The sequence below is a fragment of the Silene latifolia genome, chromosome 1, assembly GCF_048544455.1.
Source record: "Silene latifolia isolate original U9 population chromosome 1, ASM4854445v1, whole genome shotgun sequence".
Lineage (NCBI taxonomy): Eukaryota > Viridiplantae > Streptophyta > Magnoliopsida > Caryophyllales > Caryophyllaceae > Silene > Silene latifolia.
Window position 1 is genome coordinate 57,792,364 of NC_133526.1, and position 6,698 is coordinate 57,799,061.

Sequence of the window (6,698 nt, forward strand, 5' to 3'; positions counted from 1 at the left end):
TGTTGAGACGTTGGAGAAAGAGTTGAATAAAGCCCCCATTCATGATTCATATGAAGATAGCAACGATGATGACGAGCCTAAGGGATGGACTTGTAATATCACCTTGCTTGAGGAGCCTATCCTTGAGACATTTGAGATATCCTATCATGAAGATGAATGTCCTTTCCCTATTTCCCATGAAGACTACTTGACACCTACCATGGAGCCAATGATTGTTGAATAAGATATGGTGGACCTTCTCCAAAAGGTCAAAGCATCATACAAAAGCTACTTGGTGGAAAATCTCAAGGAGAAACTTGCACGTGAAGCTACTTGTGGAAATTTGGCACCCACAATGACAACTTCTAAGGAACTCGGTCATCAATACCATGAGAATTCTCCTTCTACTCTTGAAGGATTGACAAATTCAAATGCTATCATCATTACCAAAATTGAAGAAGAAATTGGTGAGTGGAAGTCTCCGGACGAATATGAACCATACTTCATATCTAGTGTTGACAAGAATTATGGGCTTATTGGTTTAAAGCATTGGGCAAGCTCTAGTGCCGAGGACAAGATGAAACAAAGAATATATGATAAACTTCCTTGGCCAAATTTCATGTTCAAATGGAGCAACCCATACTTGTATTTATTTGGAATTTGTTCACAAGCTTTTGATCTCCTATTAAGAGCCTTGAGCTCTATGGACAAAAATTTCTACAATTCGAACTAGTTTGGTGGAGTCCTATCTTAAACCACCATTTGTAAGACATTTCTTGGATTCCTTACTTTGTATAATATTGTACATTTTTGCATTTATATTTGATTTCTTGCATGAGAGTAGTGATAGAGAGTTTTCTTACATTATTATTGAGCAAAATTTCAGAAAACGATAAGGTGGAATAACAAATCGGTGAAAGGGTATGCTTGTGCAAGGAAAAGAAAGAAAAAGGAAGAAAAGCAGCCAAAGACGGCCGTCCCGAGGGCTGGACGCTCGTCCAGGGCCCTCACCGCATTACTGTTTAGCACTGTCTCAGAATCCGAGCGGATTCGGCACAAGACGCTCGTCTTTAGAGAAGACGCTCGTATTCTCCACGGGACGCTCGTCCTAAATGACATCTGAAGCAAAGTTTTGAAACTGCCAGGAAATCCGAGCGTATTTTTGAGAAATCGCCCGTCCCGAGTAAGACGCCCGTCCAAAATAGAAGACGCTCGTCTTCTGCCTGCTCCAGAAATTGCTGAGGTCCTGTCTCAAAATCCGAGCGGATTTTAAGAGAGACGCTCGGATTCTACAGACCAAAGACGCCCGTCCCGCATGAAAGACGCTCGGATTGGGGTCTTTTTCTCGAACCATCCGGCCAGGCCCCACTCTTATCCACTCGGCTTCCCCTTTTCTTCTATAAAATCACCCCCTTTATCCCTTATTTCTTCACCTTATCTAACCCTAAAACACTCATCTTCATCCCCACAAACACTCCACTCATATCAAAAGCCAGCAAAAACCCCATTTCCTCAACTTCAAGATGATGAACCTCAAGGGCAAGGCTAAGAAATTTGTTGAATCCGCCAGAAGGAAACGCAAGGGATCATCCTCTTCAACCCCACGAGAGGTAGTGCCACCAAGGAACTTCCGTCCCATCATAAGAGGAGGAATAGAGCAAGTTGAGTACTTCCAAGAGGTACTCTTCGAGTCCGATGCACACCGCAAGAAGTTTGTCGAATTGCTAGGTAAGAACTATGAACCCACTCAATTCATAGATACTAAGGTGTTGGAAGTCCTTGGGATAAGATACCACATCGAGATGTCTTTGATGGATTAGGGATTGGAAAACATTTCCACGCCCATGAGGAGAGTACCTTAGTCTCACCCTGGAATTTTTGAGTAGCCTTCGCATTGTCACGAACACTAGAACCAATGTGAGCATGGAGTTTAGGTTGTGCAACCTAGACCATAGCCTTACACTTGATCAATTTGCCCACATTTTCGGTCTTGTTGTGCCAACCAACTATACCGATAAACCCGATAATTTCGATGTGGACCTACTTTGGAAGGCTATTTCCGGGAGTGAGTTTACCCATCTAAAGCAATGCTATACCTTTGCCATCCAACATCCGGTGATTCGGATCACCGAACGCTTTGTGGCCGGTACCATCAATGGGAGGTACAAACAAGATAGGTGTACTCTCATTGATTTAACATTTCTTGAGTCCTATTTAAATGTTCGGGGGACGAGGCGCTATAACTTCAACACCCCCCTTGAGATACTTACAAGGTTTTATGATTTTGCTCAAGGGACCACCCAACTCAAGACCTTCATAATGGGAGGTCTAGTTACTATTTTGGCCAATTTCCTTTGCCCCGGGTTCAACTCCCGCGGGATTTATGCTCCTCTTGAGGGGAGTACTTTGATTGATGAACACGCCGTTTTCACCCACCACCGGTGGTGTAACTACACTCAAGAAGGGAGTGTAGAATGGCTCACAAAAGGGTGCACTTCCATCATCCTTTCGGGTTTGAATATACTGGGCACCGACCCAAGATTAAGCCCATATTCGCCTACGCCAAGCTACCTCCTTGATATCCAAATCATCGGCAATCCCCCTCAAAGGGAAGAGGCACCCCGCCAACAACAAGCACCTCGTGGGATACCGACAAGGCCTACTCACCCACCCTCCTATGTGCCTATCCCGTCTTACCCTACTCCTTATACCCGATTCCGACCGGAAATCCCCAATACCCCGGGTATTAATGACTTGATGAACCTCATGAATATAGTGGACCTCGGGGTACATGAAGGGAGGGTCGATAACTACTTGGCCCTTTATCCCCAATATTATAACATGGCTCAACAAGGGTATGTTGACCCTAATGGCCCTATGCCCTCTTGGGCCCAACCATAACATTTGTTCCCTAATCAAGGGGACCAAGCTTGGGATCTTGGTGGCCAAGGTGGAGGATACTCGGGTCAAGGAGGAGGGTATGATCAAGGAGGGAGTTCTCACCGGTATGGCTATCAACAAAATGATGATGACGAGTGAAAGAGGCCTACCTCATCACCTCCATTTGTATGATACCTTTCTCTCCCTCTCTCTTTTGTATATACATCGCATTTACTTTAGCTTTAGCTTGCATTTGTATTATATTTCATATTGCATTTACATTAGTTAGTTCATATAGTATAGTTACATTTTAATATATCTCACATGATTCATGTAGTTAGTTGCATATAGACTAGAATTCATGCATAGTCCCTAATTATCAATCCTATTCTTTTCTACACTAGAGATAGTGTTTAAATCGGTTTGGGGAGGTTTGATCATAGGTGACCTTAGTTTATTAGAAATCATGCATCATTTAGTGTAATGTAGATTGCATTCATTTGTTATATATGTCATATAGAATTGCATTTAGTTAGAGCATGCATTCATATCATTGCATTTAATCAAAAAATCCAAAAACATGTTTTTCTATTTCATTCCTACTCCTACATGTACATTGAGGACAATGTCCAAAATAAAGTGGGGGATGGGAATTTATATTCCAAAATGCATAAAAATTGAAATTTTTTGAAAAATCACAAAAATATGTCTTTTAATTTCATAAAAACAAAATACAAAAAAATTTGAAAAATTGAAAAATCCAAAAACAAGTTCATTTCCTTTATAGTGTAGAATTGTATATATTGTATATACTTGTTTGTTTGTTTGTCTATCCTTTTTCACATTGATCGACTATGCCACACCCGAGACATGAGGATCATGAAGACCGCATGGTATGATCTTTCCAATCTCCTTCTTCCTCTTTATGTTAATGACTATGTGGCTTTTTTTTTTATTGATGCGGTATAAACAATGTGAATTTAGGACTTGCATTTAGATTATTTAGCATACTAGTTGGTAGAAGCATATGCATTAGGATGTATATATGTTAGTTGCATCATGGCATGTAGTTTGCATGATAGAAAAATTTTATGAAACCATCTATTTGGAAAACTTGACAAGTGTATATAAGCCCTAGTAGATGCTTTTTCTTCTTAAGAATTTGGTTTTTAGAATACTTGTAAGATACCCTAGGATGTGTCATGCTAGTATCCTTTGACCCATGGATTAAGGCCTAGTCAAGAGTACCTTGTGGTGTGATAACTCCTTGGCTACCGTTTATTCCAAGGTGACCCTTGAAACCATGCAACCATCATTCATCCATGTTCTACCATACATTTTGTCATCAAAGGGAATGGGCACAAAAAGAAATTATTCAAATTTGAGTTCAAGAAATGAAAAGAAAAGAAAAGAAAAAGTTTGCAAATGCATCAAAAGAAAAGAGGAGTAACAAAAATGAAAACTCCTATGCTTCAAATATAAGGCACCCTCGCTACATATGGGGTGACTTTGAAAATGTTCAAAAGAAAATACAAAAAGTTGAAAGTTGTCAAGTATTGAAATGCCAAACATCAAAAGAAATGGCAAAAAGAAAGTGTTCTCAAAAGTTATATGCCACAAGAAATTGGGGGGAAAAACAAACAACAAAAGCAAACTCCCAAATGAAACTCAAATGTTATTGATCTCTTTATCCATCGTATCCATTTTTGTGCATGGTAGAGAGGGGACGACCCTTCTTCTTGTCTAGGCAAGAAGGGGAATTCCGCGATCCTCCAGTGTTTCTAACACCATAGGGAGTCTACTCTTGACAAAAGCATTTAACGATTGAGGACAAAGGTACCCTAGCTTGACACAACTTGGAGGTGATTTATTGGTATCCTTCTAGGCTTAGTAGTTTGAAGAAATTTCATCGATGAAGGAGTGCGTACCCTTGAATTGCTTACCTCGTAGATAATTTCCGCCACTTAGATAAGGAAAGTGGCTATTCTTTTATGCATCCATTACTTGATTTTGTGTGCTTTAATGCTTGGATGTGTCGCCATTTTGGCAAGCCCCACCTTGCCTTGCAAGAAGGCATCCTACCTCATGGTTGTCTTGTTGTGAGTTGAAGGGGCGGAGTGAGACCCGCTAATTGTCTCACATCGGCTATATTAGCATGTTAGTTTGAATAAGGGTCTAGTTTTTGTCACCTCTTTACTCGGGACGAGTAAAGGTTCGGTTTGGGGATATTTGATGTGACCATTATTTGAGCATATTTAGTCCCCTAATTGAGCCTATTTTGCATACTATTATAACATTCCATAGCCATTTTATCCGTCAAATGCTTTCTATTTTGCTTTCCTAGTGCATTTCGTATGTTTTGTAGGAAAGAAGATAATAAGGCGGAAATTCCCGTATTTCTTGCATATTTGGAAGCTTATTGATGATATTAGATGGACTAGTATGAATAGGAGGCAAGAATAATGACCAAGGATGTAGGAATAAAGAGTATATAGAAGGATCATAGGGTTAAAAGTAAGAATGACGAGAGGGAAGGCATTACATGAAGAAATTGCTCTAAAACCGAAGCAAGGGTTGCTCCTTTGGCTCTGAAAGTATGCTAGATGGAACGGTGTCGAAAAATCAAGTGATCTAGGCTTTTGAATCACTCCAATAGGAGTCCGGATGAGAAAATGACGTCCGTTTTACAATCCGAGCTCAAACAAAGAAGCTGTTCGCCAATCCGCTCGTCCCGAGACTGAAGACGCTCGTCCCATGAAGGAATCCGCTCGTCCACTCCTTAAATCCGCTCGTCTTCCCCTGCTACAATCCGAGCGTCTTGCTCCAAATCCGCCCGTCTTCCCCTGCTACAATCCGAGCGTCCCGAGACCAATCCGCTCGGATTCCCTTACAGCAACTTTCCATTTTCTACTTGTTCAATGAAGGATGCGCATATTTTTCAAAGACCGGCGAAAAGGAGACCGGAGTCTCTCTTGAGACCGGCGATTCCCTCCCAACAATTAGCATTGTTAATTTACTATTTTACCCTTGCTTAACCTAATGATGCTCTACTATATATACCCCATTTGTAATAATCAAATCATGAAGTTTTTCATTAGATTAGAATCAAGTTTCCTTAGATTAAATCAAGTTCTCTTAGATTAGATTAGGAGTAGATTAGAATAGATTACTCTTTAATCTTTCCACAAATTACACATTAATCTCTCCTTAATTATTATTCAAGTTTATTTTTCAAGTTTATTAATGGGTAATTGAAGACTATTGGGTTATTATTGGAGGATTGACAACCCTTCATCAATCAATCAAGTTTCTTCTATTATTCTTTGCTTTATTATTTGGATCATCTCAAGTTTGGTATAATTCCTTTACCCTTTAATCTTTATTGTTCATTTCTTCATTCTCTTATCATGTTTATACTTGTTGTGATGATTGACACCATTAATGACATGTTTACCATGATAATGAGCGAGTAGTCTTTTAGCTAGGATTAGTGGGTAATTAGGGGAAACCAACATGGAATTGATTCATGCTTAATCTAATATGTTCACATGATTAAATTGCTTGCTTGTTGCGATGTCAACTTTATGCACATGTTATGTTTGATGAAATGCTAAGCCTATGGATCCTTGCATTTTTACCCATCTCTTATCTACTCAACTTGACTTGTAAGATATAAACCAACTCGAGTCTTGTTAGACCATGCATAGAAGTTGAATAGGAGGAAATTAAGTCGACTTGTAGGTGTTGTATAATCTAATCGATTCGGATCCGGGACCCAACTCTTCCTATGAACCGTAAGACATAAACCAACTCGGTTCCTCCACAACATTAATTGCTTG